Source organism: Ammospiza nelsoni, chromosome 4 (genome assembly GCF_027579445.1).
Source record: "Ammospiza nelsoni isolate bAmmNel1 chromosome 4, bAmmNel1.pri, whole genome shotgun sequence".
Taxonomy (NCBI): Eukaryota; Metazoa; Chordata; class Aves; order Passeriformes; family Passerellidae; genus Ammospiza; species Ammospiza nelsoni.
The window spans coordinates 39,843,223-39,852,090 of record NC_080636.1 but is presented as its reverse complement, the minus strand read 5'-3'; the positions used below and the strand labels follow the sequence as shown (position 1 = coordinate 39,852,090).

General features: G+C 51.8%; 1 long non-coding RNA gene across 3 annotated transcripts; it reads left to right on the top strand.

The window, feature by feature from the left end:
• Positions 1 to 307: 307 nt before the first annotated feature.
• On the top strand, positions 308 to 6,737 carry LOC132072809 (uncharacterized). Of its 3 annotated transcripts, none has more exons than XR_009418396.1 (4): positions 308 to 437; positions 4,475 to 4,687; positions 4,847 to 4,925; positions 6,230 to 6,737. It is a non-coding gene; the product is annotated as an uncharacterized LOC132072809 (long non-coding RNA). The 3 variants fall into 3 exon arrangements; XR_009418395.1 differs by having other exon boundaries at positions 4,475 to 4,714; XR_009418397.1 differs by lacking the exon at positions 6,230 to 6,737 and adding an exon at positions 5,112 to 5,475 and having other exon boundaries at positions 4,475 to 4,714.
• Positions 6,738 to 8,868: the final 2,131 nt, after the last annotated feature.

The following is an 8,868-nucleotide window of genomic DNA, read 5'->3' as shown; positions in this document are numbered from 1 at the left end:
AGCTCCCGGGGACACCCGCAGGGCACAGCGCCTTTCACAATTCCAGCCAATCAGAGGACTCGCTAAACAATTTCCAGCCAACCAGAGCTTTTCTCGCCGATGACTCACCGGTTGCCAGGCGGGCCCGCAGAGCCCAGCGGCCCCGGAGCGGAATTTGGGGCTCGGGCCGGGGGGACGGATCCGCCCCGGGGGGGTCCCCGATCCCCCTGCCCAGCCCTGGGGCCGATCGGGGGCTCCCCCACCCAGCAGCCGGAGCTGCGGGGTCGCGGGGCGGAGCGGTGGGAAAGGGGGGTCCGGGCTGGCAGCGGAGGAAATGCGGGAGGAAGAGGAGGGAGAGGAGGAGCAGGAGCGGGAGAATCGCGGCGCTCGCAGCGCCCGCACGCCGAGCCTGCAGCACCCCCTGCCCCGGGAGCATCGCCCCCAGCCCCGAACCGCAGGTGAGGGCGGAGGCCGAGCTCGCCCCGGCTCCAGCCAGGGGTCTCCGGGAGGATTTTTCTGGAGAATGTTCGGAGCCGGCAGATCCCGGACTCGAGCCCCGGATATCCCCGGGCTCCCTAAGAGGAGCTTTTTCGGGGGGAGAGGAGCCGCGATCGCCCCTCGGGAGGGTCCCGGGGGTCCACGTGGGGATGGCCCGGTACCGACGGGGCGGGACATTGGTTTTGGGGATCCCCGTGAGAGCCGGGGCTGTGGAACGGGGGACCCCCGGGGCGGGGAGAGGGGAAGGGGCGATACCGGAGCTGAGGGACCCCCGGCAGCCCGGAGATGAGGCGGGGACGGGACCCCCTGACCCTGAGAGGGGCGTGTCCTGGGGTGACTTCATGATGCTCGTACCCCATCGGTCTGTTTAGCCCAGAAATGAGTTCTGCACCTTTAAGGCTGGTTCTGAGAGTGAAGAGGAGGAGGAAGAAGCTGCAGTTTGCTTTCAGAAACTGCACTCACTCCTCCACATTCTGGCTCCTGGACTGTGGTGATGCCTTAAGGAGCTGGAACAGAGGCCATACAGAGTTAAAAGGAGTAAAGTGTTTTTTTATTGAAGCGCCTTCAAAGGCCACACCCTGGCAGTACTGGAGCCACAGCTGTGGCTCTGCCTGGATGGCTCCAAGATGGGAGCAAAAGAGGGCTTGGTCATGAGATCTCACATTTTATAAGTTTTAGTCCATTTTCATATAGGAGTTAACTGCCCCATAAATAGCTTCAAATTATGAAGCTTCATCCTCCTTGCTTGCTTGGCCACCCTCCTCTTTTCATGTTGTTTGTGCTTTGGGCCTGAAGTTTGAAGAGATTGTCCTTGAGTCTCCAGCTAGAACAGGATTGTTTTGTCTTTACCACTCTTTGAAAAGATCCCAGTAACACTTAATATAAAGCTAAAAGCTGCACACCAAAACAGAACAGGAAAACTTAAAACCTAAGGTATCAGTTGTCTGCTGACAGACAGCAGGACAGAGCTCTCCTTTGCTTTTAGTTAGTTTTTAGCTCTCTGAGGCAGAGAAGTTCCCCCAACTGTGGTTTTTCTTTTTCTTTGGAGCTGTTTAAACCTGCTCTGGACTGAACACCCAGAACACCACCGGCAGCTCCCACCTGTGGCCCACCTGGCTGAGCCTGGGCTGTGGCATTTCCAGCACTGGAGGGACTGATAAGAGACTGATAATAGACTGATAAAAGACTGATAAGACACTGATAAGACACTGAGTGCACGAGCCACAACCCAAGCAGGGACTTTCGGAGTTTGTCATCTATTTTGGAGCAGAAGGAGGTTTTATTGCTTAATATTGTTCAATTTTTGTGCTTGTAAATGCTTTGCCTGTAAAATAACGGGGGTTTTTTTCCACTTTTCTCCAGGGAAATGTTTTCCCAAACTGGCTGAGGGTGGGGCTACTGAATCTGCATTGTAGAGGAAACTCGTTTTGGAGGTTTTCAACCAAATTTGACCTAAACCAGGACAGGGTGGTGGAAAGAAGGGGGAACCCCAAATGGCTGGATTGAGGGGAGGCTGGAGTGGGGGACCTTGGGACCCCAAAACCCCCCAGAATCCCTAAGCAGGACCCTGGAGAGGGGGGATCCCAAGGACTCATGGGATCCCCACCAGCCCTGAGATGGGGAACCAAAAATAAGCCAAGAGGGATGGGACTGGAAATGGGAAATTCCTGGTGGCATTTTTTTAATCACTCTTGATTTTTGGACATCAGGTGTGTTGTGGTGTGTGTGTTAAGTTTATTGTATTACTCCCCATTTTATGTATTGTTTCCCCCTGTCTAATGTAAATGGTTCTGCCCTCCCCCAGTTTAGCCCTGCCAGTTATGTTATCCCAAGACAACTCCCACCATTGGGGTTGTCAGTCCTTTTGGTTATATAATTTCTCCTCCCTCTTCTTCTCTTATATGTATATTGGTTCCTCCTCCCTGGGCCCAGTCAATCACCCCCCTACTCCTCCCAGCTTTCCAGAATCTTCTTCTCTCTGGGGGTTGTGGTTGGCTGAGGTCCCGGGGCCCCTCCCTTACTTTGTGTTTATTGGTTATCTTACTCTGTTTGTCAGGTTAAGTCCACTCCTTTGTCTTCCCTTATTGGTTTCCTGTAAATCCCTCCTATGTACACCCCCTTCCTTTAAAACCTCACTTCTCCCTCCCTTCAGGGTCACTCCCTGGTTGGTGTCTTGGGTCCTTCAATAAGCCTGACTTCACCCCCAGTGAGTGTCCAGCTCCTTTCTTGTCCTGTTGGCAGCGAGACCGTCCACAAGCCAGCTCAGCCCAAGGCCAACAGACGCTGAGGGGGGCTGGCCGTTTATGCAGCTGGGTGTCGGCCATTTAGCCTCTGCTAGCCGGACACTGACCTTTGGCCACATACACCTCGCCGTACAGGTGACTTCTAGAAATGGACGTGGGTGGGAAGAATCCCCAACCCAAGGCATTCACACCTTGTTTTCCTCGAAACAAGAATTTTCCCCATATCATTACACTGTGACATCCCCCCTGTCCCACTCTGGGTGAACTCAGTCCCAAACCTGACCCTGATCCTGGTCTCAGTCTCGCTCCCTGTTTAGACACACTCACAGTTCTGTATTTATTCTTATCCCAGTCCCAGACTCGTTTAGCCCCAGACCCAATCCCGACCCCAGCCCTAAAGCCATGTCTAGCCTTAACCCCAATTCCAGCTCTAATCCAAATCTCAGTCCCAATTCCAACCCCAGCCCCATTTCCAGCCCCTTCCAAAATCCTCAGCCCCAAACCAAATCCCAGGTTCAGCCGTTCTGGGGGTTTGGGGGTGTCTCTGTCCCTCTGACCCTGATGATGTTTGGGTGGGGTCACAGCAGGGCTGAGAGGGACAGAGACCCCCCCGGCCTCCCCAGGTGTGAGAAGGTGGGAGAGACCCCCAGCCCTGAGCACCCTCAGCGGTGAGAGGGACACAGAGCCCCTGGTCCCCAGCCCTGCACAGGCATTCCTTGAGGCCAGAGGGATGGAGACCCCCCGAGCATCCCCCAGGGCGAGGGGACAGAGAGCCCCGAGCATCCCCTGGGCTGAGAGGGACAGAGACTGCCCTGAGCACCCCCTGGCACAGCGTATGAGAGGGAGGGAGAACCCCCCAGGCATTCCCTGTGGTGAGAATGATGGAGACCCCCTGAGGAATGGCCTGGGGTGACAGGGACAGGAAAAACCCCCTGGGGAATGGCCTGGGGTGAGAGGGATAGGGACAACCCCCTCCAGTCCCTCCCAAGCATTCCCCAGGGCAAGAGGCACAGAGACCCCTCAAGCATCCTCTGGGCACTGGACAAAGTAAAGTTGTTTCTTCTCAGAAATCAAACTTTACCCTACATAAAATGCCTTGAATTTGCTCTTCCCACGAGTCACTTGTGATGAAAATGCAAAAAAATCCCAAACTTTATTAAACTGACAGTACAAGCAATTTTGTGGCAATTCCAAGTTCCATTCGTTCCTGTACAGCTCCAGCTCAGCTGCTGGCACATTCTGATAAAAGAAAGGGTAGAAATTAGGCCCAATAGATATTCTGAAAAGGAAGGGAAAGCTCTGTGTAGCTGTCACAATGGAGACAGGGACAAAGAGAAAAATTATTATCAAATTTCGCAAAGCTCCCCAGCCTGTGAAAGAGAAAAGAGTGCAACAGCAAGGGAGTGACAGGGACAGAGACCTCCCCTGGAGCAGGGGAAATGTGACATTGTCCCCTGTGTGTCTGGCCTTCCCAGGGTGGGGGTTTTACAGTTTGGGTAAGGGGGGTGGTGTTCACCCCCAGAGCAGGGATTACCCCACTGTTTCAGGTTGCAATGCAAGATGTAACCAAATGCATGTTTTCAATACCCATCTTCATCAACTGTGAATAAACAGGCGGGGCAGTGTTCTTTAACTCTTCCATGACTCACCCCTGATAACGCCCTCCAGGGGAGATATCTTCTGCTAATGGGCCATTGAGTGTCACTGCAGGACTGATAAAATTCCATCATCCCATTGTGGGATGCTCTGCCCAGGGGGAGGATCCAAGCATTCCTACCTGGATATAAGCTGAGACTTGCAACACCAGGAGCAGATTGCCTACTGGATTCCCAGAGGACAAGTGCTCCATAACCACCACTGGACCTTCAGAGGAAGACCAGACCCTTCTACAGGATCACTGCTTGGACAGAATCACGTTCATCACTCCATCAGGACTGCTGCCACCACCCTGACACACAGGGTTTCAGGTTATATCCTGATTCTGTCAGTTTAAGGTAGTTTTTCTGTATCATTGCCTTGATCTTAATTTTCTTTTAAATTGTTATTCTGGTTTAGACCCTCCCCAGGTTTCCTTCAAATTAGTACAAAATTCAATGTACTCATCCCTTGTTTTCCTCCCAAAACAGAATTTCCCATCCCCAAAACTGTGCCAGATGGAGGAGGAGGTTGCGAGGAAAAGGAAGGAGCCCCGGTACAACCAAGCAGGTGAGGAGGAAGTCAGTGCCCCTTTCCCCCTCTCTTCTGCTCCATCTCCCAGCTCAGCAAAGCCCCTGGTTGCAGGAAAAACCCGGGGTCAATGCCGTCCTGCTGGGAAATCCCTGGAGGGATCTCCTTCCCCTTCCCTCTGGCACGGAGGCAAATCCCATCCTCTTCTTGTCCTTCCTTCCCCAGACAAGGAGCAGAGCATGGAGACCAGGGAGGACAAATCCCCAAAACAGAATGTTGTGGAAGAGGCTGTTTTGAGCGGCTCCATGGCATGGGAATCCAATGGGGAGAAAAGCCCCAGAGATCTCACAGGAGGAGGGGCTGCAAACCCAGCCCAGGGTGCTCTGAGTAGGAAAGACCTACCCTGAGCCAGGAAGGTGGACAGAGCTTCAGCCAGAGCTCAGAGCTGGTGACCCATGGTGAGCTTTATGATAGGGAGAAGCCCCACAAGTGCTTGGAATGTGGGAAGAGCTTCAGGCAGAGCAGCACCCTGATCAGCCACCAGATGATCCACATTGAGGAATGGGCCTATGAGTGTTGGGAATGTGGGAAGGGCTTCATCTGCAGTTCAGAATTCATCAGGCACCAATGCATCCACACCGGGGAGAGGCCCTACCAGTGTCCCCAGTGTCAGAAGAAGTTTCAGACCAGCTCCAGTCTCCTCATGCATGAACAGATTCACACCGAGGCCCTTCTGCTGCCCGGACTGTGGGAAGTGCTGGAATTCATAAAATTAGAGGGTTTTTAGGAAGTGGTTAAAAAGGAATAGGCCTCAGACTGAAGTTTTGATAGCATTGCAAATACAGAAAAAAGGTTTTCTAAGCAGTAGAGCATACATGACAAATAACAATAGGCCTCTGTAGAACTAGCTTATGGATGGCAACAAGGTTATTTAATGTATATCTTTAGAAGGTTAGCATGAATGGAGCTCTGTTCTTTGTCTCTTATGAACCAGTCTTTGTTTTTTAACTACCATTACGTGTGTTTTATATGATTGGATAGAATGCTTGTCAATATGGGTTGTTCTATGTATGATAGGCAGAAATCTAGGCTGAGATGGTTTTATGCTATGCTGTAATGCCACACCTCCTTGGCATTCCCTGTGGATCAGCGAGCTGTTAACATCCTGTCTCCATTGTCTAACAATGTCCTGAGACTGATGTGCTGAAAAAAAAAAAAAAAAAAAAAGCTCATGTCCCTGGTCCGGTTTGTCCTGTGTTGTCCATAACTGGACGTAGTTGCCACGGCCAGTGGTTTCCTCGGTAATCATAGAGCATTTGACATAATTTGACACATTTCCACAGGAAGGGCTTCAACCACAACTCCACCCGCGTCACCCACCAGCGCATCCACACGGGGGAGAGGCCCTGCAAGTGTCCCCAGTGTGAGAAGAGCTTCACCAGCAGCTCTAACTTGACCAGACACCAACGGAGTCACCAGTGAGAGAAGCCCTGTAAATGCCCCAAGTGCACAAGAGCTTTATGCACTGCTCCAGCTTCATCCCATATTGGAGAACAAACAAACATTGGGAAGAGCCCTGGTGATCCATTTTCCCTGTGACCCTTGCTAGGAAGGCAGCTGTCCCTTTTCCTGACCCTGCCAATGAAATGATGTGGGATTGAAGAACATGAGGGTCTAGTCATGGCCTGCCATTACATTCACTCCCATCTCAGGTTATTGCTAGAGGCAGGAAAGCGACTCTCTCTCTCCCTGAGGAGAAGGGTGTCTTTTCCAGACTTGGAGGAGACAGTCAGCTGTGTTGTAGTTTTCCCTTTTTCTTATCCCTTCTGTTATCCACATAATTTCTGTTCTTGTTTGTTCCTTATCTGTTGCTGTTCCCAATAAATTGTTCCTATGTCAGCTTGGGATCTTTGCATTTTGTGCTTTCCATGGGAGGCAGGAGGGCAGCAAGGGCAGTGTGGTTTTAGCAGGAGCAGGAAATTGGGGAATCCCATTCCTGAACCCCAGCCCATAGAAACCGAGCATCCCAGCTGGTCCCAGCCCTGGTGGCCATGGCAACAGCCTTGGGAGCGGGTCCCTGGCTGGGGCTGTGGGAACCTCTTCCCTCTGGTGCCCAGGGACAGGAGTGGATGGAACGGCTGCACCTGAGTCGGGGCAGGCTCAGGTTGGATGTCAGGAAAAGGTTTTTGCCCAGAGGCTGCTGGGGCCCTGTCCAGGCTCCCCAGGGAAGGGTCCCAGCTCCAGGGCTCTCTGAGCTCCAGCAGCATTTGGACAGCGCTGCCAGGCCCAGGCTGGCATTGTTGGGGTGTTCTGTGCAGGGCCAGCAGTTGGACTGGAGGATCCTGATGGGTCCATCCCAGCTCAGCCAGTTCTGTGGTTCTGGGATCCCATGAGCCTGGGGATGGGGCTGCCAATGGTTGCCATGGGAACGGGCTCTGGCTGCAGGCCTGAGCTGGTGTCCATGAAAACCACCCCATGGGCATGGGGTCTCCATGGAGCTGCCACAGGACTGAGCATAGCAACAGGGGGCTGGTGCTGGTTGCCATGGAAACTGACCATAGCAACAGGGGGCTGGTGATCGTTGCCATGGAAACTGACCATAGACACAGGGGTCCTGGTGATGTTTGCCTGCTAAGGATCAAATTTGTCACAGGCCCTCAGAGAGATTCCATGGGGACTTTCCAAGATTCTCCAGGTTGTTCCAGAGCTGGAATGACACAGGCAGAGACAGGGGTTCCATGGACACCTCCCAGGGCTTTCTGGGGATGGTAAAGAGCCCTGTGGTCAGAGACAGTCACAGCCATTCCATGGTGACATCCCAGGGCACCTTGGGCTGCAAAGTCACCGATCTGTCACAGGCACTCATGGGGGCTCCACGGTGACACCCCAGGAGTCCCCAGGCTGCCAAAGAGCCGGATGTCCCAGACACTCACAGGGGTTCCTCTCATGGGCACAGTGGGAACTTCAAGCAAAATTTATTAGAGAAGCTCCTGTTGGGTCTCGAGGTGCAGAAAGGATTCCCAACAGCCCCCACAGATGCCCAAACGTCACCGCTGAATAAGAGATGACACAGACTCAGATCAGAAGGCTAAGGGCTGGAAGCCACTTGTTTTTGCAATCCTCTTCTGTTATACCTTGGTTTTCTATGGGTGGACCTCACTGGTCCTTTGATCAACACATTTCACATGATTGGCAATTAAGACAACACCCTTCAGTAAACAATTTTATGGAAAAAAGCCAACTTATAATAAACATTTTCAGCCAAGTGTTTCCTCAAAAATCCACTCCGATAACATCAGTTATTGATGTTTGTTTTATGTTGCATCCTTCTGGGGCCTCCCTAGATGGGGAAAACCCTCCACTAGCAGTTCTGTGCCAGGTAAAAGGAGAAGCACAGGACTTTTTCAGGCTTCAGCTTCTTGTTTATTGTTATCTTATCTAAAGTTTGGATGGTGTGCATACCAGCACGCTGGACAAACACCTCAAAATGGCCCCCAAATGTACAGTTTCGAGCTCTTTTAACATTGTCTCATCCAATTAACTCTACATTATTTCTACTTATCGACCAATAATTCATCCCTTGACTGTCCACATAACGTCTGCACTGTGCTTTCCTTGACCAATCACCCTTTGCCACCAACACTGCAGAAAATGGAGTAGATGAAGAAGAAGACGGGGACTAAACCCCAATTCCTCCATCTTGCTTCATATCTACACCATTCTAAAAATCTCAAAACCTAAATTTCTCACCCAAGAGACATATTATACTATTCTCCATTACCTATTTCACACTTTGGTAAATTCTAATCTAACTCAAAGTCTTGGAAGTCCTCTCCACAGGAAAAGGCCAAAGGCAGTGTTTCTCTGGGGGTCAGCATGCCTCAAAGCAGGCAGAGAAATGTTCCCTGTACCCTGGATTCCCACACATTTAGCCTAAAAACCTTAACCTTTAAAGATTTTAAGTTTCCCCAAAATGTTCCAG